Below are 26,074 nucleotides of genomic sequence, written 5' to 3' on the forward strand. Positions count from 1 at the left end.
GTAAACTGTAGGGGTCATATGAAACACGAAGGTGAGAAATGAGTGATAATGTCTTTAATGGGGCAAGGGTAAGAAACAAATGAATGGATATACTCAAACATAAAAAAAGGTTATTTGAAGAGATATCGTTTCAATGATAATTCCAAATATGTATAAAACAATATGTAGTGATAGAGATACAAATGGTTCCATGGATGCAGAGGGACAGGAATGGTGGTATTTATGAAACCACCTGCTTCAGAAGGAAAAAAACGAGGCTGAGAGCAGAAGAAACACAAATGTACAGATGGATGGGTACACAATGGTTTCATTACATAGTGTTCTGAGGTTAAACACAAAGTGACTAAACTGTTGTCAAGACCTGAGCAAAGGGTGCGACAGGTAGCCCACACAGACTAATAATCATTCCTCTACAAACAGGAACTGGGCTCTGTACATACAACAGAGGACAAGAAAGACTTTTGTCAGGAAGATAGTGCTGTGATGACAGGGAGTGACAGGTGTGAATAAACAGCCTACAAGAGATACAGGGGGAAGGGTTACATTTAATGATGGGTCCATGAACAAGGAACAGTAGGCATCAAGTGAACACCTTACAGATGAGAAAGGGGGTAGTTTCAGACTCTGTGCTATGGAGGAGAAAACACAACTTCAAACCCAGTATGGCTACTAGGTCAGTAAGTGATTATGAGTTTGACCTTTGGCCATACTGTTTATCAAGCTTTTCAATGATGGAAATGGAAAATAGCATAATTGAGACATTAGTCTAGTCCGAGTATCCAATGTATCAAATATGAAAGAGAGAAAGAAATGTCTGAGTGATGGTGTCAAACTTAAATTCAATTTTACATCATCTTGTGCTAGTGACAATGTACTCATGCATTAGATAACTCACAGAACTGTCAATAACATGACTTACAAAAAAAAAGATCTTTTTATTTCTACAGTATTTTCAAATGTTTAATCCTACTAAAGAGAACAGTAATTTTAGCTGAGTACCACAGCTGCTTGTATTCCTTTCCAAAGCAAAATCCATTCTTTTTTTTTTTTTTTTAAAGCAGCTGAATTATAAAAGACTCCCTAAACTGCCAGCCATTGCAAATCAATTTAACATTCTTTGGCTTCCTGTGGAAACTGTGATAATTCTAAGTGAAATAATGAACCCTGCCATTATTGTCAGACTCCAACACAAATAATGAGGTCCATAAAACGTGTGAAATGCGCTCTCAGTAGAGTCATTCACACCCTCATTGAAAAAAATCAGCCTTCAGGAGAGATTTCATTGGCATACAGAGACCAAAAGCCCAAGTATATTACTTTAGGCCTTTTTAATGTTGTGGTACTTACAAAATAAGGGGAAGTCTGTTATTTACAGAAAAGACGGATTACTTTTGTTGCTTTTTTCTCACATTAGTACTGACATAAACTAACTGGAACTGATGCTGTCAAAGACAACCAGGGCACATGAGCCATAGTAGGTAATGGCACAGTGTTAAATGGAATAAAAAGGAATGTAACATTTGCATACTTGACATAACGACAGACTTTTGCATTACATTGTATCCAACAATCTTGAAGCCACAACTGCATGAAAGTTACTTACAGAAGGCGGCTGTGCATGGTAATGCAGTTTGCAAATCCAAATGTGACACATTAATCATCAATTCTCAACCAGAGACTGAGTTACAGAATTCCCACGAGAGCCCAACATCATAACTGGGCACTCATAGGGACGAATGGAGCTGGGCACAAATTAAACAGCATGGCCTAATTAATGCATTTATTAATGAAATCAACCACCACTGTAAAAACGTCTTCTGTAACATTTCTAAGTATTTCTACAGTTAAGCTCTACCTTTGCAATATTCCACCAAGCAGACCTAAAGCTTAGTTTCAGTCTGATGGTCACTAAGCACAGCATATAATGTACCAAGCCTGAATTGTTTACATTTATGTATGGCATTACGCAGATAGTCTAATTAGGTAAATGGTACAAAGACAGATGATTAAGGACAATTTCACTGAGAGCTTTTTGTCGTGCCCATTTGGTAGAGTTTGGTTTGACTTCATGTATAGAATACATTAAATACATTATACATTAGTCTTAGCACTTACAGGAGTTGTTGACTCTAGGGTTACAAAGGGGTCTGGGGTAGAATTAGATTTAAACTGTTGCTAGGTTTAGGATTAAGATTGGAGCTTGCAGGTGTAGGGGTGTTGTGCTTTGCATGGAGAGCATATTTTAGTGTTTGAGGCTATCTTTTACCTCTTCATTTGCATTTTTACTAAAATTTGCTTTCAGTGAACTAGTCTTCAGTTCTGGTGGTTTTGACTGTGTGCACTCCATAAAGTTGCACTTGATGATTGACAAACTGACACACCCACTTCAGAAATTAGGCAAGCTGCACCCAGATGGCTGTAATTTCAGTCTTAGGAATGCTGTCAAATGACTGTCTCAATAAAGTTCCTTTACTGATAGTGAAACATACATTGCCACAACAAAAAAGAAGGTCAGAACTTAAACTGAATTTGCCACCGATAAGTGTTTGGCAAAAAAGTAATCTGGCCACTCACTGTAACCCTAGACAGCTGTGACTGACCCATAAAACCATTTACCTTGGCAAACCATAAAACGTTAAAGGCAGATATCTGTAAACCACAATATCATAGAAAAATAATAATCATCTGATGTCCAATGCATATTTCAACACAACAAAAAGTATAATTGTGTACACTAACCCTAAATGTAGATGTTCCGAGTGTATTCACTGTTGCAGTCATCACATTTGGGTTATCCCTGCCCCGGGTAGCCCTTGGCTGGCCCAAATACCAGAAACTTAGTATTTCTGTGTCGGTTGTTGTCGCTTGACGACTGATGTAAGGTCGTCAGTGGTATAAAGTATGGCAGCTGATGCCATTACACCAGTTTTTCTTGCCCTAACCTGCCAGGAGCCCCCAAAGAAGGAGGCCAGGTTCTGGTGGAAGAACCCCACCAGTGGAAAATAAATGCCAATATGTCCCTTGAAAGGAAAACAATAAGGAAGAATGGTAATAAAAGGAGAAAGAGAATAAAGGGGGATGGAGGGAGGGAAACCAGGACTGCAACAGTGAATACACTCGAACATCTATATTTATGGCAAGTGTAAACAACTGTAGTACGTTCTTCATGTTTCACTGTTGCAGTCATCACATTTGGGTTGCTTCCCAAAGCTGAGGAAATGGGTGGAGGCAGTGAAGGAAGCTAGGGGCTGGCGAGGATGCCCTGCAAGACTGCAGAGGCAAACCCTGCCCTGGATCTGGAGAAGAGAGGTGGGTGGTAATGCTTGGTGAAAGTGTGAACAGATGTCCAGGTGGCAGCCTTCAGGATGTTCCTGGTGGGGACTCCTCTGAGGAAAGCTGCTGAGGTGGAGCCTGCTCTGGTGGAGTGTGTCCTGACCCTCTTGGGGGAGGCTTACCATGCTGTTTGTAGCAGAAATGGATGCAGTGTACTATCCATTTGGAAATGGATTGCTTGGGGATGGCTTTGCCTTCTGCCCCTGTGGCAAAGCTAACCAGCAATTGATCAGACTTTCTGAAGGATTTAATCCTGCCCAGATAATACCTGAGCTGTCTGTGCACATCTAGAGAGTGAAGAATCCTTTCCCCCTTGTTCTGGGGATTAGGAAAGAAGGTGGGCAAATGAATGGATTGGTTGAGAGCCACACTGGACACCACCTTGGGCTTGAAAGATGGGTTAGTTCTGAGGGATACCTGGCCTGCATGGAAGATGATGAAGGGTTCCACAGCCATAAGTGCTTGTAGCTCAGAGACACTTCTGGCTGACGTGATGGCCAGAAGGAAGGCTGTTTTCCAGGAGATAAATTTTAGCTCTGCAGAAGAAGCTGGTTCGAAAGGAGGCAGCGTGAGCTTTTCCAAGACAAAGTTAAGGTCCAAAGCCGATGTTGGTGCCCTTCTGGGAGGCCTCAAGTTGCTAGCCCCTCTGAGGAACTGTTTGATCAAAGGGTGTGAGAAAAGTGGCTGCTCAGTGGGAAAGTGAGCAGAAATAGCAGAGACATGAATTTTAATAGAGGAGAAAGAGAGACCGCTGTGTAGTAGATCAGCTAAGTAATCCAGGATGAAAGGGATGGAGGGCTGTGCCGTATTGGCCCCCTTAGCCTGGATCCAGGTGCAGAACCTTTTCCATTTACCTGCATAAGACTTTCTGGTGCTAGGGCATCTGGCCTCGTGGATAGCATCCAGAACCTGTTTACTGAGGATGGCAGATTGGTTCGGGGTCAGGGAATACGCCAAGCTGCCAAATTGAGTGTCTGCAATTGGGGATGCATGAATTCCCCTTCCCTCTGGGTTAGGAGGTTTGGAATCTGAAGAAGATGCCATGGAGGCAACAGGGACAGGCTGCGCAGCAAGGGGTACCAGTGCTGTTGGGGCCAGTCTGGATCTATAAGAATGGTACTTGGTTTTTCCTCCATTATTTTGAGCAGTACCCTGGGGATGAGAGGAAGGGGAGAAAAGGCATAGACCGAGAGGTTGACCCAGGGGAAGGACAGAGCATCCACTTTCCAAGCCATGCAGTGATGCTCCCTGGTACAGAATTTGCTAAGCTGATGGTTGGTGTGGGATGCAAAGAGGTCGACCTTCGGGGTTCCCCATTTCTGAGTTATTAGGGTAAAGGTACTTCTGTTGAGCTGCCACTCATGTGGGTCCAGAAGGTTTCTGCTTAATTGGTCTGACAGGGAGTTGAGAGAGCCGGTAAGTATTGTGCTAACAGGTGCAGTTGCATGGAAGAGGCTGTGAGCAAAAGGGTCATGGCCAGCCTGCATAGAGTGTAGGAGTGAGTCCCTCCCTGCTTGTTGATGTACCACATCACAGTGGTGTTGTCTGTTTTGATCAGGAGAACCCCTGGAGAGAGAAGGGGTTTGAAAGCTATCAAGGTGTGCTGCACAGCCATCATCTCTTTTTGACTGATGTGCAGGGGGATTTGCTGTGGGCTCCATTGGCCCTGTATGCATCTGCCATCCAGGTATGCCCCCCAAGCACAGTCTGATGCATCTGTGGTGAGGGTCTGGGTGGCGGGGTGTGGGAAGAGGGGCAGTCCCTTGTTGTGGGAGCATGTTGTTGCCCACCAAAGAAATTCCGTTCTGAGGCAAGAAATTATAGGTAGAAGAGTTTCCAGGTCTTGAGAGTGCTGACACCAAAGGCTCTTTAGTTACCATTGAAGTTTCCTCGTATGCAGTCTGGCATATGGAATGAGTAGAATGCAAGATGCCATGAACCCCCAAGCTTGCAGGATTTTCCTTGCAGAAAGCTGGGGCCTGGTGGCCAGTTGAAAGAAGTAGGCTGTCAGGAAAACTTGTTTTTCTGGTGTAAGGTATGTCATCTGGGATGCTGTGTCCAGACTTGCTCCCAGGAAGATTATCCTTTGATTGGGCACCTGCTTTGATTTCTTTTCATTGATTGTGTACCCTAGGGAGGTTAGTAGGTTCTTTACAAAGGCCAGGTGCTTGAGCAGCTTTTCCTGGCTGTCTGCCTGAATAAGGCAGTCGCTTAAGTATGGGTAAATTTGAATATTTCTTTGTTTGCAAAAGGCAATGGCCGGAGCCAGGCATTTTGTGAAAACTCTGGGAGCAGTTGATAAGCCAAAGGGAAGTGCAGAGAACTGAAAGTGTTGAGATCCTGCCATAAAGCAGAGATATTTTCTGCATGATTCCCTGATAGGAATGTAGAGGTAGGCCTCTTTTAGATCCAGGGTGGCTAGCCAGGCATCCTTGGACAGCATGGGTAGCAATTGCTGGAGGGTGAGCATTTTGAATTTTGGGATCACCAGGAAAGTGTTTAGAATGGATAGATCGAGGACGGGGCGCCAGGTGCCCTCTTTTCTGGGCACCAGGAAAAATCTGGAATAGAAGCCTTGGCCTATCTGTTCTGCAGGAACGTGCTCTACTGCCCTCAAAGAGAGCAGGGAAAGGATTTGCTTTTGAGCCTCTGCCCACTGATTTGGTGGTAGGTCTGGGAACTCTTTTGGGGTTGGAAGGGTGTGGAAGGAGAATCTGTATCCCTGAGACATAATTTCAGAACCCATTGGTCCTTGGTAATGGTGGCCCAGGTGGCACAGGTCACTGTGAGTTCTTACCATAAGGTGGTGGCTTAGAACTCCCTGGTTTTGAAGTGGAGTTAGTCCATGCTTAGTTCTCTGCATTCCCTGGGGCTGCTGTCTGGAGAGTCTGCTTCCATGGGGTCTAGGCTGGGCCTGTTTGTCTAGTGCAGGAAAGGACCATTGCTTGGATGGACAATGTCTGCTGAACCTAGGGGGCTGGACCTGTAAGAAATCTTTAACTGTTTGCACAGATTTTGCTTTTTCTTCCATCTTTTTTAAGACCTCTTCTGCTTTAGTGCCAAATAAGTTATCTTTGTGCAAGGGGGCATCCAACAATTTAGATTTGACATGGTCTGGCAGGGGTTGTTCCTTAAGCCATGCATGTCTTCTAATGACAGATCCAGTGACTGCTGCCCTGCAGGAAGCTTCTAGGGCATTAAAACCACAGTGCAAATTGTGTTTAGTCACTTGCCTTGCAGAACGCATTCATCATCTTCTTTCGGCTGTTCCTATCAGGGGTCGCCACAGCGGATCATCTTTTTCCATTTCTTCTTGTCATCTGCATCTTGCTCTGTCACACCAACCACCTGCATGTCCTCTCTCACCACATCCATAAACCTTATCTTAGGCCTTCCTCTTTTCCTGTTACCTGGTAGCTTCATCCTTAGCATCTTTTTCCCAATATACTCAGCATCCTTCCTCAGCACATGTCCAAACCAACATAATCTTGCCTCTCTGGCTTTGTCTCCAAACCTTCCAACCTGGGCTGACCCTCTGTTATACTTATTCCTAATCCTACCCACCCTCGTCCCACCTAGTGCAAATCTTAACATCTTTAGAATGCATTAAGTCTTGTAAATCTTTAGATTCTGCCCAAGCAGGAAAGGAAGACATTTTTTGTTTAAGGAGTTCCAAGGTATGTTGCTGACATTTAAGCGTATGGAAATGGCAATTAAGCGCACTGACAGCAAGAGTAGTTGAGGTGTATACTTTTTTACCCCATCTGTCCAATGCCCGGGAATCCCTGTCTGACGGTGTGGGATTTTTAGCAGAGGTTGATTTAATTCCTTTAGGCCCTTGAAAAATGACCTCAGGGTCAGCTGTAAGATTTTTAAAAAGATATTTGTGTGAGTCAGGGAATTTGTAGTACCTGTCTGGTTTTGTGGGAGCAGGAGGTAGGGCATCAGAAGTAAAGCTGGATTCAAGGAAAACATCATCCACCCCATTCAGGACTGGGGGAATGGCCAAGGGTCTGTGTTGGGGAAGGTCTAAGAATTCCCTGAGTCTCTTTTTAGACTGAGGGTAGTCCTGATTCTCCCATTGGAAATGCTCCCTTAAAGTATGCAGGGTTTCCCCAAAGGAAAAATCCTCTGGGGGAGAAGCTGAAGGAATGGATTCCTCTCCATCAGAATCCTCATACGCGGAGAGGGTTGCATGTCTTCATAGTCAGATGCATCAGATTTATCTGACTCTTGTTCAGACAAAACTACTGGAGGCAGATCTCTTTTAAATTTTGAGGGGGTAGCTTGGCTTTCTCTGATCAGCATGATAATGTCCTCCACCATTTTAAGCATTTGAGACTGAGGCAAGGAAGCAGGTGTCTGAGAGTGGGTAGTCGATTTCTTGGGTGTAGTTTGAACCCTGGGCCTAAGGAACTCAGTTGTTTTATGAAAGAATGGTAGTCACAAAAGAAGACTTCGATTTGTGTCGAGATTTGGTTGTGCAAAGGATTTCCTTGGAAGCCGGTGCCTGCTCAGTGGCTCTGGACCCATCCAAGGGAGAGACAACCACAGGATTCTTATACAAAGAAGAGTTTTGCAGCATACCGGACTCGGAAAGGGTCTTGGTAGCAGCCTGCAAATCAACTGAAGCCAGCATCAGGGGCTGCAAAAGTACCTCACTGAGTACCGGAGGACTGATGACTAGCTTAATGGAAGCGTCGTCGGTAGGTTTGGACCTGTATGGTCTGTCTCTGTCTTTATCTTTACGTTTTTTTTCAGAAGATCTTCTGTCAGATGGATTACCGAAGCCATATCAGAATTCGAGGTCTTTAACTGAAAACATCTGGCTACAATAAGGCCCGATGATGGATAGTTCTGGCTTTAAACAAAGCACAGAAGTGACAACGGGGGACGTCGTGGTCTGGCCTTAGACACGTGACACAGTAAGAGTGGAAGTCTCTGTGTGGTATTTGCTTTCCACAGGCAAGACAATTATTAACTTTTTCTGACATTGTTTAGTGCAAGAAAAAAGGATCCCCAGTGGGGTACTTAGCTTTAGAAGACTTCAACTTCAGTTCAGAAATGAAAACTCAAGTACGGCCGACCGGCACTCGTGCTAACTGCTTCTGCTTTGGGCTCCACGGCAAGAAAGACTGATGTAATGGTGTCGGCTACCTTACTTTATACCACTGATGATCTGATGTCAGTCCTCAAGCGACAGCAGCCGAAGCAGAAATATTAAGTCTCTGGTATTTGGCCCAGCAGAGGGCTACCCTGGCAGGGATAACCCAAATGTGATGACTGCAACAGTGAAACATGAAGAAAGTGCAGTTTTGTACCTACCATAAATGTAGATGTTCGAGTGCTAATACAGCTGCAGTAATCACATATGGGTTCTCTGCCGTCAGGCGGTCCCTCGGTCGGCCAAATTCCAAAGTCTTGGTCCGGCGACGGTTGTTGTCGCTTTCTTTCCTGATGTCAGTGCGTCAGGGGTATATAAGACGCAGCCAACGCCATATTCTTCAGTCTTTTCTTGCCCCAGATGTCAGGTGCCCCCAGAAGGAAGGCAATACATAAATCATATATAAAAATATATTCAAGCAATGCAATGTAATCAAAAAACAGTAGTTGCAAGCAAATACACCGTATGAGGATAACCCAATTAGGTTGTAAGAGGAGGTGTTAGCCACTAGTCCTTTACCAAGAGGGGAAGGAGGGAGGGAAACCTGTACTGCAGCTGTATTAGCACTCGAACATCTACATTTATGGTAGGTACAAAACTGTACTATGTTCATCGTGCATACAGCTGCAGTAATCACATATGGGTAGAATCCCAAAGCTACGCACAGGGTGGTAGGCACCAGGTGGAACTGGGATGAGCCAGAATGCCCTGCAATACAGCAGTGGCAAAGCCTGCTCTAGTTTTGGAATATAAAGGCAGGTGATAGTGTTTTGTGAAGGTATGCACAGAACTCCAAGTGGCTGCCTCCAAAATATCTTTGGTAGGAACTCCTCTGAGGAAGGCTGTAGAGGTAGCTGTGGCCCTGGTGGAGTGGGATCTGATGCCTGTAGGGACAGATTTCCCATGATAGGAGTAACAAAATCGTATGCACTGGCCTATCCATTTTGAAATTGTTTGTTTGGTAACAGGCTTCCCTTGAGCTCCTACAGCATAGGACACAAAAAGCTGTTCTGATTTCCTGAAAGGCTTTGTTCTGTCCAAATAATAACGTAGCTGCCTATGGATGTCTAAGGAATGTAGCAGCCTTTCCCCTTTGTTTTGAGGATTGGGGTAAAAGGTAGGTAAGTGTATGGCTTGATTCAAAGCTACCCTGGATACCACTTTAGGCATAAATGACGGATTGGTTCGAAGGGAAACCCTGTCCTGATGGAAGATGAGAAAGGGCTGCACAGCCATGAGGGCTTGTAGCTCCGAAACCCTACGAGTTGAGGTAATGGCCAGAAGGAAAGCTGTTTTCCAGGACAAATATTGCAAATCTGTTGAGGCAGCTGGTTCAAAGGGAGGCAATGTTAATTTTTCTAGAATGTAATTAAGATCCCAGGCTGGCACTGGTTGTTTCCTTGGTGGTCTTATATTCTTAGCCCCTCTGAGGAACTGTCTTAAAAGTGGGTGAGAGAATAATGGTGGATTCGTGTTGAATTCTGCAGAAATGGCTGAGGCATGGATTTTTATGGAGGAAAATGAAAGCCCACTGTTCAGCAGCTCAGCTAGATACTGTAATACCTGAGGCAAATTTAGTTTTCTAGGATCCTGGCCTTTTTCCTCATTCCAGGAGCAAAACCGTTTCCATTTTGCGGAGTAGGCCTTTCTAGTTGATGGCCTTCTGGCCTCCAGAATGACGTCCTGCACCTCTTTGGGGAGTAGGATCTGTTGTGGTGTTAAGGAATTTTCCATGCAGCGAGATTGAGTGTTTTCAGCTGACTGTGAAGAGTTTTGTAGCTGTGCTGAGTCAGCAGAAGAGGCATTAGAGGTAGAAACCAGGGAGGAGTATGTGTTAGGCTCCTCAGGAGTGGGTACCAGTGCTGTCTTGGCCAGTCTGGAGCAATCAGTATCATCTTCGGTCTGTCTGCTCTTGCTTTCAAGAGCATCTTGGGCAGAAGAGGCAGAGGTGGGAAAGCGTACATTGTCCATGCTGTCCAACTGAATGAAAGGGCATCCACTCTCCAGGCCTTTGGATGGAAGGTCCTTGAACAAAACTTTTCCAATTGATGATTCCTGTGGGAGGTGAAGAGATCTATGTCTGGCCTTCCCCATGCTTGGATTATCTGTGTAAACACCTGAGGATGCAACTTCCATTCGTGCGGATCTGTCATATTTCTGCTTAGACTGTCTGCCAGCGTGTTTTCCAAACCTGGCAAGTACTGTGCTTGAAGTTCAAATTGCCATTCCAGAGCCAAGTTCCAAAGTGTCATGGCTAGTCTGCACAGGGGGTATGAATGTGTTCTTCCTTGTTTGTTTATGTACCACATTACTGTGGTGTTGTCTGTTCTTATCAATAATTGTCCTGGATGCAGGAGGTCCTTGAATGCTGTAACTTCCTTTATCACTGCTAGCATTTTGTTTTGGTTGATGTGAAGGTGCTTTTCCTTTTGGGACCATTTGCCCTGAATGCACCTGTCTGTCATGTGCGCCCCCCAGGCGTAATCTGAGGCGTCTGTTGTGATGACTTGATTTGCTTGAGGCTTGCAGAATGGGAGACCTGTGTTTGTTTGACATGCTTGGGCCCACCATAGAAATTCCTTTTGCAAACATGGAATTATTGGTATTATTGTTTCCAAATTGTGGCTGTGCTGAGACCATAGGTTTTTTAGGTACCACTGAAGTTTTCTCATATGCAACTTTGCACATGGGATTAAAAGAATGCAAGATGCCATGAAGCCCAGAGCCTGCAGGATTTTCCTTGCAGTAAGCCTGGTACAATTTGCTAGTATTTTGAAGTACTGAGTTAGTTGCCCCTGCTTTTCTGGCGTAAGGTAGGCCATCTGGGTGTTTGTGTCCAAGTTGGCACCCAGGAAAGTTATTTTCTGAGATGGTGTTAGCCTGGACTTCTCTTTGTTGATTGTGTATCCCAGAGAATTCAGTAACCATATTGCATAAGCCAGATGTTCCAGAAGTTTGTGCTTGCTGTCCGCTTGGATCAGGCAGTCATCCAAATAAGGGTAAATTTGTATCCCTTGAAGTCTGCAGTAGGCGATTACTGATGCCAGGCATTTCGTGAATACTCTGGGCGCAGTAGATAAGCCAAAGGGCAATGCAGAGAATTGATAGTGGATTGAACCTGCAAGAAATCTGAGGTATCTTCTGCAGCTTTGTCTGATTGGGACATGCAGGTATGCCTCCTTGAGGTCCAATGTTACCAGCCAAAACCCCTTGCCCAGCATGGGAAGAAGCTGCTGTAATGTGAGCATCTTGAATTTTGGTATGAGTAGAAATATATTTAGGATGGAAAAGTCCAAAATGGGTCTCCAGTCGGTTCCTTTCCTTGGTACCAGAAATAGTCTGGAATAAAAACCTTGACTTTGTTCGTGAGTAGGTACCTCTTGAATAGCTTTCATGTCCATGAGTTTTGAAATTTGTATTTGTGCCTCTGCCCTTTGATTGTGTGGCAGGTTTGGCATGCCTCTCATTTTTGGAAGAGTGTGAAAACAAAATCTGTAGCCTCTGTTTATAATGTCCAGGATCCATTTGTCTGTTGTGATAATATGCCAATTTCTTGTAAATAATGCCAGCTTTCCTCCCAAGGGAGATGCCAGCTGAGACTTGCTTGGCATGAAAAGGAGGAAGCATTGGGCTTGTTTTCTGTGTTGTTGTGCACTGTCTTCGCCACCTCTTGGTGCTGGAGTTTGCCACTGTCTGCCTCTATATGATCCTTGAGATTGTCCTCTGCCCCTTGTGCGCCTGTATCTACCTCTTTGGGGCTTGTCCGTGGCTGGAAAGGACCAGGTTTTTAGAAGGCCAATTTCTGCTAAAACGAGGTGGTTGTACCTGTAGAAAAGCCTTGACAGTTTGCATAGATTTAGCTTTTTCTTCCATTTTACGTAGTATCTCCTCAGCATTAGTACCAAATAGTACATCCTTTTGTAAAGGAGCATCTAGTAGTTTAGCTTTAACATGATCAGGCAAGCTTTGTTCCCTAAGCCAAGCATGTCTACGAATGACAGATCCTGTAACAGCAGCTCTACTTGAGGTCTCTAAGGCATCATAGCCACATTGTAAGGTGTGTTTACCCACTTGTTCTGCACTATGCATCATATCCTGCAATTCCTTCAAATCTGGTTGATCAGGTTGAGACATTTTATTTCTTAATTGAGATAACAGAAACTGCTGATATTTAAGCATATGGAACTGACAATTTAAGGCCCTCATGGCTAGGGTGGCCGAGGTGTATACCTTTTTCCCCCACCTTTCTAAGGATCTAGATTCTCTTTCGGAAGGTAGTGGATTCTTGGCAGTAGACGCCTTCATTCCCTTGGGGCCTTGAGAAATGGTTTCAGGGTCAGCATTATGGCTTTTGAAAAGAAATTGGTGAGAGTTAGGAACTCTGTAGTACCTATCAGGTTTGACTGGAGCAGGAGGCGGGGAATCCAGACTAAGACAAGCCTCCGAGTAAACATCATCAAGTATGTCCAAGACAGGAGGTATAGCCAGCGGTCTGTGTTGAGGTAACAAAAGAAATTCCCTAAGCCTTTTCTTGGAATCAGAAAAGTCTTGGCCTTCCCAATGGAAGTGCTCCCTCAAGGTGTGCAAGGTTTCCCCAAAAGAGAAATCCTCTGGGGGAGATACAGAAGGAATGGACTGTTCTGCATCCGAATCTTCATAAGGGGAGTACGAGTGCTCCTCTACATCAGAATGTTCTGAGAAAATGGAGCCCTGTTCAGAAGAGAGAATCTTCCTCCACTCTGGGTCTCTTGTCTGGAGGGGGTTGGGAACCCCTGATAAGGGTAATCAAATCCTCAGCCATTTTAAGCATCTGCTTTTTAGGCATGGGGCCTGGGGATGGGCCCTGAGCAACAGGCCTCTTGGGATGCATGGCTGATTTGGACTTAGTAAAGGCCTTAATGGAAAAGGAAGATGAGGGCCTAAAGACACCCTGGGTGGAAGTGGACCTGTCCACATTAGGAGACTCAACACTCACAGTGGCTTCGGTGGTTGTAGTCTCAGTAAGGGCCGAGGCACCTGTGGTCTCGGGTACAGAAGACACTGCCAAGGAAGTGTCGTTGGTAGTCAGGGACTGCAAAGGCATCTCGCTGAGAACCGGACCACGTGCAGTCAGTTTTGGCATGGTGTCGGTGGAGACCGCGGGCCTCGCATGTCGGTCCTTGTCCTTGCGTTTTTTGGATAAAACGGTAGTCGGAGTCTCCGATGACATTTTATAATCAAAGGCTTTACCAAAATAATGTTGGGCGAACTCTGCCCGATGGTTAATAGTGCGTTTATTGAAAGTAGCACAAAAGCGACAGCCCGAGACATCGTGGTCTGGGCCTAAACAAGGTATGCAGAGGGAATGGAAATCCTTATGCGGTATTTGCTTCCCACAAGAAATACAATTGTTAACTTTGTCTGACATCGGTCTGAGGCAAGAAAAGTTTCCCCAACGGGGTACTTAGCTTTAAAGAAGACTTCGGTTCCCAATTTTTTGTAAATTCAGGAGCTGGCCGACTGGCACTTGCGAACTGCTTCTGCTTCGGGCACCGCTCGGCAAAAAAGACTGAAGAATATGGCGTCGGCTGTGTCTTATATACCCCTGACGCACTGACGTCAGGAAAGAAAGCGACAACAACCGATGCCAGACCAAGACTTTGGAATTCAGCCGACCAAGGGACCGCCTGACGGCAGAGAACCCATATGTGATTACTGCAGCTGTATGCACGATGAACATCATCAGCATATGCATGCCGAGTGACAACACTGAATCTTTGTTGTTAGCCCATTACATTGTGGAAAAAGAGGACTACAGAAATAAATGCTACTGCACAATGAAGTTATCCCTATAAAAAGAGACTTGTTTTTTTAATTAACACCATTATATGAAAGAAAAATCACCACTGGACCTGTGGGACATCAGACTTTTCTCACCACTGGTGATGTTTACCCATGAATGTTCATAGGTTCATAGGTAGGTACTAGGCTATCTGCCTGAGGGCATTTATAAGCCTAGCCAGAGTGTGTCGACTTTTGCCACCCCATTGATTAATTAACTGATCCTCTGTCAAGCAGAGCCAATAAAGTGATCCCAGGGGTGTATTTTCTGTTACCCATCCACTCGTCAAGGTTTCTCTTGAAGAGTGTTAGTGAGGAGCTCTGCCTGATGTAATTTGGAATTTTGTTCCAAAGCATGGGGAGTCTCTGTGACAGGAATCTATCCCTTCAGCATGTTCTATTTATTGTTGTGGCAAGGTTTAGCTCACTAGAGCACGTGGCTCACAGTGACTTGGATTTCTTTAGGTGGAGCATGTCCACCAATTCTGAGTTGGACATGGCTTTGTAAGTTAGGCAGAGATTACCTCTAAGTAAGCGATATGCCACTGAGTACAGCCGGAGTTTTTTCAGTTGGGCTGCATAGGACATATGTTTGAGACCAGTAATCCTCTTGGTGAGGTACTTTTGTGGTCTTTCCAGCTGTTGGAAGTGTCTTGTGAGGTACATCCCAAATGGGGCATTGTACTCTATGATGGGTCTAATGAGTGATGAGAAGAGGGGCACTATAACCTCTTTATTTCTAGATGTGAACCCTTTAGTGATTAGATGGGCCACACAGAAGGATTTCCTAACTACATTGGCAATATGATTGTCAAAGGAGAGATTACTATCTGCCTGGCTCCCCAGATCTCTTATTACCTCTTCTGTATTAAGGAGGCTGCCACCTATGTGGTAATTTGTGGGTGTTTTGTTTTTCCCAAATGGGATGACTATGCATTTTTTTTGCATTTAGCTTGAAGCCATGACTTTGACACCAGGTGTCCGTCTCAGTAAGGCCCTTTTGGAGGATGTCCATGTTTGCAGTCATCAGTGAACTTGGTTAGCCATAGTCCTCCTATGTTTGCCTGTACTTCTGAGAAGTATATGCCGAACAGTAGGGGTCCCAGGACCGAGCCTTGTGGGACACCACTTGTGACTGGTTTAGAGTCGGACCTGGAGCCTGCTATTCTTACTGTGTGAGTTCTGTCTGTAAGCCAGTTGGCAACCCATCTCGTGACGTAGGGGGTTATGTTCAGGCTGGTGAGTTTTTCTGTAATACCTGAGTGGGGAATGGTGTTGAAGGCCTTGGCGAGGTCAAGGTAGGCTCTGTGAACCACCTTTCCCTCGTCTATGGCCTTGATGACTGTCTCGAAGAAGTCAACCAGGTTTAGTAGGCATGATCTGCCCTTAACAAAGCCAAACTGGGTCGGGTCAAGTGTTTGGAGGTTCCCAATGTCTTTGTTAATGAGTTCCATGATGATGATGCGCTCCACAGCCTTGCAGACCAGGCTAGTCAGGCTTATGGAGTGATAGTTACCACGGTCAGTTCTGGCCCCTCCTTTGGGGAGAGGAATAACTGTTGCTGTGTGCCATTCTATGGGCACGTAGCCTGCGGAGAGGCTGAGGTTGAACAGCTTGTTTAAGTGGGGGGTTAGTTCATTCTGTAGTTTGTGCAAGACGCAGCCTGGGACACCATCTGGTCCCATTGATGCTGTGTTTTTGGCTTTTGAAAGGGCTGTTTTCACCTGTGTGACTGTGAATTTTGGGACACTACACTTTTCCAGTATTGTTGTGGGCCCTTTTGGAAGTGAGAAGGGAGTGAAGTTTGCACTGACTATCTGCCAGGATGTTGGCAATATCAGAAGGTTCAGTATATTTTGTGCTATTTTGCACTAGTTCAGTGCATATCTATGAGTTGCCACCTAGATTCTTAACATAGCTTAAGAAGAATTTGTGGTTATCTTTTGAATCCTTGACTATTTTACTTTCAAAGTTAGCCTTGGATGATTTCATGAGGGACCTCAGTTTCTTACTGATACTGATCAGGGATGTCTTTCCTTCTTGGGATTTGCTTTTTTTCTGAACTAGTTTCCTCCTTCTATTGTATGGCCTGTTTATTGCAGGGGTCCACCAAACTGGTTTCCTTCTCTTAGAGGACTGACAGTCAGGTCTATCAGACTCCTTAGAAGAGATGCCTCAAGTAAGAATTAAACCAGGGAAGCCAGCGCTGGAGAGACAATAACAGTGACCTTTGTCCCACTATGTTGTCTCTAGTTTCAAGCTGATTTTTGCAAAATGTCTTTAAAATGTGTTTCAGCTGGATCTCACATTGCTGGTGGTCCTCCAGTTTGGGCAACTTTCTTCTTACTTCATCCTTACTAGTGTATCCGCTCTGTAAGAAGACTACCTGTGCAATGATCGAATTATATTACATTGATGTATAACCTGGTGAACAGAAGCCACCATCTAACCCACTTATTGATTCGGTAAGCCAGCAGCAACCACAACACTGCAATCATCACAGGTTCTGCAGACATGCCTATGACTTATGCTCTCTGTGATTATCTGCAGGAGTTAGTATTCCTTACAGCTGTTTGCCAGCAGCTTGCTGGCATAGTGTGTACACTAGCAGCCCTCATCAAAGGTTAGTGGTTCAGATTTGTGCATTGCCTTACCCTGTATGTTTATTTTTAATGATATGCAACATGTACAGACATTTGGTAAAATGATTGTGATGATTTATTATAGCAATAACCCACGCCTGGGTGTGGGTAATGCTGGATTTACCCACGGTTGGTGTAGTTTGGTCCGGTGAGCCCGGGACCAAACAAAGCCAACCGTGGGTAATCCAGCATTACCCACACCCAGGCGTAATATTATTATATGACATTATTTAAGAAAAGAAACTATTACTTTTCTTAAATAATGGCATAGTATAATGCCTGTTTACTGCCCTTCCGCAGATGTGTGGCATCCGCGGCAGTTCTGCGCAGTACATCAGTGCTGTGGGCAAAAGCAACGGAGAAAGCAAGATCTCCGTTGCTTTTTATTTTCACTATGTTAAATGGGTTTAACATAGCAAGACAGTTTTAAAATAAGCAACGGAGATGTCCGTTGCTTATTTTAAAACTGTCTCGCTATGTTAAACCCATTTAACATAGCTAATAAAAAAGCAACGGAGATCTTGCTTTCTCCGTTGCTTTTAAAACCTGTCTCGCTATGTTAAATGGGTTTAGCATAGCGAGACAGCTTTAAAATAAGCAACAGTGATCTCCGTTGCTTATTTTAAAGCTGTCTCGCTATGTTAAACCCATTTAACATAGCGAGACAGTGTTTTAAAAGTAGAGTTACACTAATGGAAAAAAGTCCGGGCGACCGGACCTTTTTCCATTAGTATAACTCGATTTACAATGTGCACGCTGGCCAATCAGCGTGCACGTTTTGGGGGGGTCATGGTATAATTATGTATAATGTTTCCAGTGCTTCTGTATGTTAAATGTTTACTTAACAGTATGTGTACACACATGTATTACTTGTTCCTTACTTTGTTCTTTATTTGCATCGTCGCTCATGATTTACCAGCTTAAATACTTATTTTTCATGATTTATTTAATTATTTCTTTCTTGGTAATCTACTTACTGAGTTATTTCTTTCTTAATTATGCTAACAGCTTCTCGATGCTCTGGTGCCATTATCTTACAGAGTCATTAAGCAAGTTAATCGGTGGCTTCTGTTCACTGAGTTCTGGCTCAATGTAGTTGTTGTTGTCTTTTGGCTTTTCCCAGTTAGGGGTCGCCACAGCGGAACTCCGGTCCGCTAATGATTGGCAGTAGATTTTCACGAATGCCGAGGTGCCAGCTCGACATTCAACCTTCAACAAAGGCAAGCCCATTTATACGTCTTTCGAATGTAGTATGCTTCAATAATCACATATGTGCCCATGTTATAAATATTTATGTCATCTGCAGCAATTTATGTAAAGCTTTTCACAATTCACAACAAACAACAGGTAAAATGTAACGTTATCAGAAAAACACAAAAATAGATTACATTCTTAAAATATGCTTTTTTAGCTTGGATAAGCTTCCATTTAAACTTTTATGTAGAAAATGAGAGAACTGCTGCACTGGTTTATAATTACAGAACAGGAAATTCTAAAGACTTTCTAGAAAGTGTCAAGCTAAACTGCATATTAGGCAGAATTTATTAAAAATGTCACTATATCTAATGGCTGGTGGCTCAATGAAATGGTGCATTGTATCTGAAAGACTTATTTGCTGTAATCTGTTTCTGCCAGAAGAAATATATTATTATATAAAGCAATTCATGCAATCTCTAAGCAAAGTAAGGTGATAAAATAAAACTCAATTATTAAATGTATTTCTCAGTCTTTACTGTAAATGAATGCTTTATGTCTCTTACTGATCGTAATATTACTGAATGTGTTAAGAACTGCATCACCTTTTTCTTCAAAATATTTCAGACAGAAGCCACAGATTGTGACATGATACATAATAGTAGGCTAGTGCACAGAAAAACAACAAAATTAAAGACCGCATATGATTCACAGAGGATGGAGAACAGAAATGTTGCAATGAGCAGACCATATTCAAAGAAGCAACTTAGCACAAATCACATTTTAATGCAGGTCAGTGACAATGGGTGCATACCAAGGCTGTCCTCTGTCAATGTACTGCTACAAACTTAGAGATATGTACTGACTGGTCTAAATCTACCACACTGCCAATGTAACCTTGTTATTTGAGATTATTATGCATAAATGAATACTGCAAGCACACACAGCAGTAACTTGCTGCCCCTGCTGATGGTGCATAGCTGCTCTACGGTCACAACAGCAAGTCAGTGTTACCTATTCTTCCTGCTGTACTGCCATGCCTGTGGGTGTAACATAGATGGACGGCAACTTCATTCACAGACTACAAATTCATAATAAGATGGAAATGAGAAATAGCACAAGAGAATTAGTAATGAGGCCAAGACAGTTCCTTAAGAACATGTAGTGTATTGACCATTCCAACATGCTAGTCTGGTCATATCAGTCCACACTGCTATATACCTGTCTCCTTCAAGCAAAGCAATGCAGAAGAAAATCACAGTCAGTGAGTGTATGTGTATATGTCAGTGTGTGTGTGTGTGTGTGTGTGTGTGTGTGTGTGTGTGTGTGTGTGTGTGCATGTGTGTGTAAGTGTGTGTAGCCCAATATATACATAAGCACTGTATTTTCTCACTCTGATTCAGTGGTACAACTCAAAGTATACAATGCTGGACACATACAATGCTGTGCTGAGTCCCCTTTACTGATAATGACCAAATCAGAATTATGTCATCTGTTGAGTTATGAAATGCACGGACTGCTATGCTATGCACCCTTTTTACCCATGCCTCCATACTAACATTAAGTGTCCTACCGAGATAAGTGACATACAAGCTGCTATGATATATATCGTGCCTTGTTTCTGTAGCCCCAGTATGTTCTGATGCCATTATATAGTGCATTGCACACAGTATGTCATCACAACATACTGAGTACTGTGCTTAAGGTCACATTGCCATGCAGCACAGCTGTCATTCTGCTGATTGGGTACTGACAGACACATGATTCTGTCCTTGAACTGAATGTAATCCAGCACAGGAACCAAACCACCCTTTGTCCTCTGTCTGGTATACCAGCAGTTTTGTTTCTACTGATCAAACCATCTACAGGCATATTAAATATGTATTCAAAAGCCTAATAACATGATGCCACATAGCCATGAAGCTAGACTGAAATATTTTTTATTAACATAGTTAGTGTTACTTTTCTGACTTGTAGCAAATGACACAACAATTTCAGTAACAGAACTTTTAATGGATTTGCTGGGCTTACACAATGCTTAATGGTTATATTTTAGTGTACATTTCATGACTATAAAACCTTTACCATGTTCTGTCATATTATGTCTTGATTAGTGTGCTAAAAAATAATTACTCTTACACTGGAAACAACTTATAAAATAAATATAAGTAAATAAGTTAATTATAATGACAAAACCATCTATTTTACAAATGTGTTGACTTAGTTTATGTAAGGAAAATGGTCCACTTGGATCACTGCTCTACCACAGACAACAGGTAAATAAATAAACAAATGTTTAAGGAGGCAGTATAACCATACTAATGCCTGGATCACATCAAGTCATGTCTATTAACTGTCAATGAAAGACTTACTCTACTCCACTTCAGTACGCCATTGAACAAATACGAGTTACAAGGCATTATTTCACCTTTGTTTCTGAAGTGTGTGTGTGTGTGTGTGTGTGTGTGTGTGTGTGTGTGTGTGTGTATGTGTGTGTGTGTGCATGCATATATCTATATGTCTGTGTGTGTGTGTGTGTGGTGTGTGTGAGTGTGCGTGCGTATGTGTGTGTGGGTGCATGTGCGCATGTATGTGCGAGTGCGTGGTGTGCATGTGCTTGTGAGTGTGTGGGTGCATGCACGCATGTGTGTGTGTGTGTGTGTGTGTGTGTGTGTGTGTGTGTGTGTGTGTGTTTGCACTTAGGTATATCTGTGTGTGAATGTGGCTGCATGATCAGGACGTGGCAAAAGATTGCCGTGAAAGGAGCAGCTATCATATGTAACTGCTCACTAATTATGACCTGAATCTAGAAAAACGTGTGTAAATCAATACTTACAAAATATGGTCCAGATCCTCTGCATTCAGATAGAAAGACATGAGTTATTAGTCCTCAATAATGCAATTACCATTCAGAATGCACCCAGGACTGCACGCAGCAGACATCCTATATTTAAGTTTCTTAAACTTAGAGGCCCAAGCAGTCTGTGGAACAGTAAGCCACATAATTATACTCTTGTGGCAGCCAAGTAATTCAGTGATTAATGACTAGGTGCATGGGCCAGTCTGTAACTATGCCCTTAGATGAAATATACATGTGCTGTATATTTTTTTGCTGGATGAAGAAGACAGATTTAACTCTAAAGATATTTATGGACTAAGTGATTTTCATTATGTTAAGCAAGGGTAATGTATGTCTTCATCAAGCCATCTGCAGAAGCTGGCAACAAGCATTCAGGATGTGAGACCAACATGAACCTAACTATTGCTGTCTGGACTGATGTTAGTCATAGTGACCTTTTAGTCCCTGACAGCTACTAGTTAGTTTGCTATATGCCCAGCAAACCCTGTGATTAATTCCTGCATTAAACAGTGCTGCTAAATACAACAATGGTCAATGCAATGTAATATAACAAAGAGAGCGATCGGATAATGATCATGACAGCTATCATGTACAAAATTTATTTCTGTAATTAGTCTTACAAAAACAGGCATTTGTTAATGCTGACACTTGCATGTATTAGGTTGGCTCTAATGGGAATTTCATGCCAAGGGAAACTTCTATGCTAATTAGAAGGAAATTTTATGTAGCAGAAACAACATCTCATTTTAGGCTGAATCCAAATGCTGTTTTATGCATGTAGTAGTTAGATAATCTAAGACGGCCCACATGAACTGACCACAGTTCTTGGGGATATCTAAGTGCATGTTAACTTTCTTCATTTCATACAATAAGATAATGAAAACCACAGCAGTGCTGCACCACAAGATGCATGTTTAAAAAAGAGTATAATGTCATGTAATCATACCTCACAATAGCTGGAAAAAAAGGAAGAAAAGAAACTGTACCTGTAAAACAGGTTCACATTTTATTCCCAGGATTGCATAATTAATGCTGTCCCTAAGCCTTGCATAACTAATAGCTTTCTTGGTGGCTAAAAATGTGCGACTCCCTGTTCCCACTTTAGTACCACTCTACTACTATTATTAGTTCGAGCTTTTGAAAAAAAATTACTATAGGCAACAGCTGTTGTTACAGAATCTAACTTTCCTGGACCACTAATGAGAAGGCTTTGCTGCTTGCCACTGTTACAAGTTGGTATGTATGATGCAGCGTAATGGCTGGCCAGCTGTTACGGAAAGCAGAGAACAGTGCCGCCTGTTAACCTACCTGTCCAGAACTTGACTGGAAGCGGCTTTATGGGCCACAATAAGAATACAAAAAGATACTGATGAAAGAAGGGCCATAATCTGTAAATTAGCCTGAGTGTCTGATCACTTTCATATTTCCCAGACATTTCTGAACTCTTCCTGCGATCTGTACCCAACCATTGTCTTTAATAATCAGTTTCAGGGCTCCACTCTCCCTTTCTGAAACTGTACCTTTTAAAGTAAGCCTTGAAATGATGCCTTCCTACTTTCATCCATGCTTTTTTGTTTTCTTTGTTCCTTCTTTAATTTCATACATCTCACTCTCCACTTCTCTCTCTCTCACACAGCGTGTAATGCCAAGACATCTGAATCTTTCTTCGCAGGACAGACCATCTGTCTTTTCATGGCTCTGTTAGCATCTCTTTGCGTGCTACCTGCCATACAAATCTCCCTTTCCCTGTACTGCTGGCAAATTGTGACACAATGCTCCACATCCCTTACCAGTGCTCTATCTACAAGTAGGATGACCTCAGCACCTCCTACATGAGCTTTGGCAGCTATGCACTACATGTCCTTGACCTTTGCTCCTTCACACTATACTGCATGAGTCATCCTAGGACAATTTATAATAACTACCTTTTTTAGTCTTCTGCCATGAATTCATGTTACTAATACTAGTAAACTTGCATTATTTCCACATTAAATACGAGTTATCACCCAGTCAGTTCTGCAGGACACTGCCTCTGTACTTATGTCATTATACCAGTCATGCATTGTCAATGAACAGGATGATCATGACGTCCATCTCACCTCTGATACCCATCTCAGATATGCTAAACTGGGACAAACTTAGTCTCAGTGCTGTGGCATTGATCTAATTACATTTTCATCCTCTAGACATCTCCTTCCTAACTGCCACTCCCTTTATTTTGGTGCACTAACTCCTACCCAAGCGTTCTACTATAAAACAAAAAATAGCTTGAGGCAGCTAAAACCCTTGTAGTTTATTAACTAAGTTTAAAAATAATAAATCAGTACACTATATCAGTAGAATAGATAAGTGCTTTTGTCTCTAATTGTTAAAAATGCTGAGACATTACTGACAGGAAACCTACCAATGCTCTGTATCGTCATACAGAAAAATGTAGCAGCCATTATTTTCATTGTGCATTTCTTTAAAAAAGTTAACGTAGATCCTAGATGTGGCCCGTGGACTTTATTACTACAAACTAGAGAACTGTGGTGGCAACTATTACTGGATGCATCTATGCCACCAGGTCTAAATGAATATATATATATCCATTAACAGTTTACTAATGTTAAGGGCATATTATAGATAAAATGCCTGAAAGGCACTTGCCCTTTAAAACGTTTGGCTCCAGACTATTTTGTACTTGATCAGCTGACTATTATTCAGTATAAACGTTTCAGCCATATGATTTTAAATATCTGAAAAAGTCTCAGCATTTTTAATGATTAGAGACAAAAGCACTTACAAATTTTACTGATCTATTTTACTGATTTATTAATTTTAAATTTAGTTACTAAACTACAAGGGTATTAGTAGCCTCAAGCTATTTTCTGTTTTTTTCATTTGGTTTATCTTGAGTGTTTATGTTCTACTGTAAAACACCGAACTGACATTTCAAAAGAATGAAAAAAAAAAAATGCCAAACGAAAATGTGAAAACTCTTTTTTTCTTTGTTTTTTTTTTTTAAAAAGTGAATAACTTAATTCGCTCCAACAATGATTTTCAATGGGAAAAATAATTTGATATTATGCTGATCGCCTTTTTTTTTTGCATGCTACTGATGGTCTATTAATTTCTCCTTGAGAAGGTGTATGGCAGTCCTATCCAAGTCATCATTCTGTACATCTAACCCTTTAAAGGAAAACCACCCCCGAAAACATGTTGTCCATCATATCATAATCTTTTCTTCAGTATTTACATCCCTATATCACTCTCAGTGATTATTTTCTACTTTGTAATACTTCAAAATGACACAGTAAGGTCTGCCATGCTGATATTTTCATTTTACAGTCAAGGTGTTTGTCCATCTGATATAATTTGTAAAGACACAGGCAGTGTTATGGTGAGAAGCACATTTATTGTGGTACTTACTGCATGATGGCTTATAGTAAAATAATTTTGACTAACAAGTCTATCATTTTGCTTATCAAGACATACTTTTGATGCTTTGTTAGTGGCCCTCTCTTACAAAAGCTTAAGGGAAAGGTAAGTATTAGTATTGAAAGGATAATTGCTTTGGATGTTTTTGTTCAAACTTCAAAATCATTATTGTAAAACTGTAGATTCTAGTTGAAATGAGCAGTTGGTTATCTATAACTGAGAACTGAAGCTCAGGATGCAACAGCAATGTTTACATAGTGCCATGCAAATTTTAACGGCCCAGAATCTAAAACTAGTGACCTAATTAGCAAATGCCTTAATTCTAACTGTCCCTCTCCTATGAACTAAATGCATCAACCAAAGAGTAACTGAAACAATGTAAAGATACTGTGAGAAATACCTGAAGTTTATAAAACAAGACATCACCAAAAGCCAAACTATTGCATAAAGAGGACACAAAATTTGTTGTAGGCAGCAAATTGAGAAAGTAATACTTAAATCATTTTTTTTTATTTTAACATGATATTCATGTGATTGGATTAAACAGAAAGGAATCACATTTCTGATAAGAAAAAATGTGACATTTGGAAGTTTTTTTCCAGGTACATTTGAATATTAAGCATGAAAGAATTGCAAATAAATGCAGTTGCATATGTTGAGGCCTGAGGCCATACTTTCCCAGTGAGGTATGAAGCTGGTCATCTGTGACTGATACCATCCACTTATAAGGCCAGTTTTGCAGTTTGTTCAAACATTTTAAGATATTACTGGCGAATTCTGAACTGTGTAAAGCCATTCTGCTACTCTTCTCCAATAACACTAATATTTATGAGGGTAGAAGGCTAAAAAAACTAACATGACTCGCTCATTGTCGACCACTGCTATGGGATTCTTCCCCCACCTTCATTCTTCCACCCCACCCAGCACAGCCTCAAACTATTCTCCTTAATTTATGCACGTGTCCATCCCTGAATCACCCAACTGTTCCAGGTAGCCAGGACAAGATCATCAGGTGAGCAACCATGACTCAATGAGACAGTCAACCTCAACAGTGGTCGAAGCTAGGCCCTAGGGGTGAGGGATCTGATGGGAAGTTGCAAACTAGAAGCCTTGGACCTGTTGTTCTTACAGCACTAGGTCAGAATCCCTAGCTGTGCAGTCAACTAGTATAATGTTGCTGGGACATCATCACCACCCCCTGAGATAAACCTGAGTAATCATGAGAGGCCCCTGGTCTCCACCAGATGTTATCCAGGCATTGCTTATTTTCCCTTTGCCCTCCACCCAGTATAAGAAAGCTGGTCATCAGCTGCTTCATCCCAGCTCCATGGCCAGCCATACTGGCAGCCCGAGTCTGTTTCTGAACTTCACCATTGGGCTGGGATAATAGTGTGATACTCAGCAGATGCAACAGAGAAAATCAAAACTGGGTTATTTTATGGCTTTCTCTTTTCTCCAAGATAGTGTGATCATAGAAATGGCATATAAAAGTAGCAGGGAATGTGGTTATGGGGCTTATTCTACTGAAAAAAAATTGTTTTAATTGAGGTCAAACATGCTTTGAAGTCAACTTTTTCCACAAATACATGATCTCTGTTTTAAAAGGAAACCCATTTAGCCTGCCTTATACAGTCTTTTCTA

At 42.4% G+C, this 26,074-nt stretch overlaps 1 protein-coding gene across 5 annotated transcripts in view; it reads right to left on the bottom strand.

The window, feature by feature from the left end:
- Positions 1–26,074, bottom strand: part of LTBP1 (latent transforming growth factor beta binding protein 1) — a 2,555,437-nt gene that overhangs the window by 1,103,901 nt on the left and 1,425,462 nt on the right. The window lies entirely within an intron of this gene.

Source organism: Protopterus annectens, chromosome 1.part2, assembly GCF_019279795.1.
Source record: "Protopterus annectens isolate FY-2018-M chromosome 1.part2, PAN1.0, whole genome shotgun sequence".
Classification (NCBI taxonomy): Eukaryota; Metazoa; Chordata; order Ceratodontiformes; family Protopteridae; genus Protopterus; species Protopterus annectens.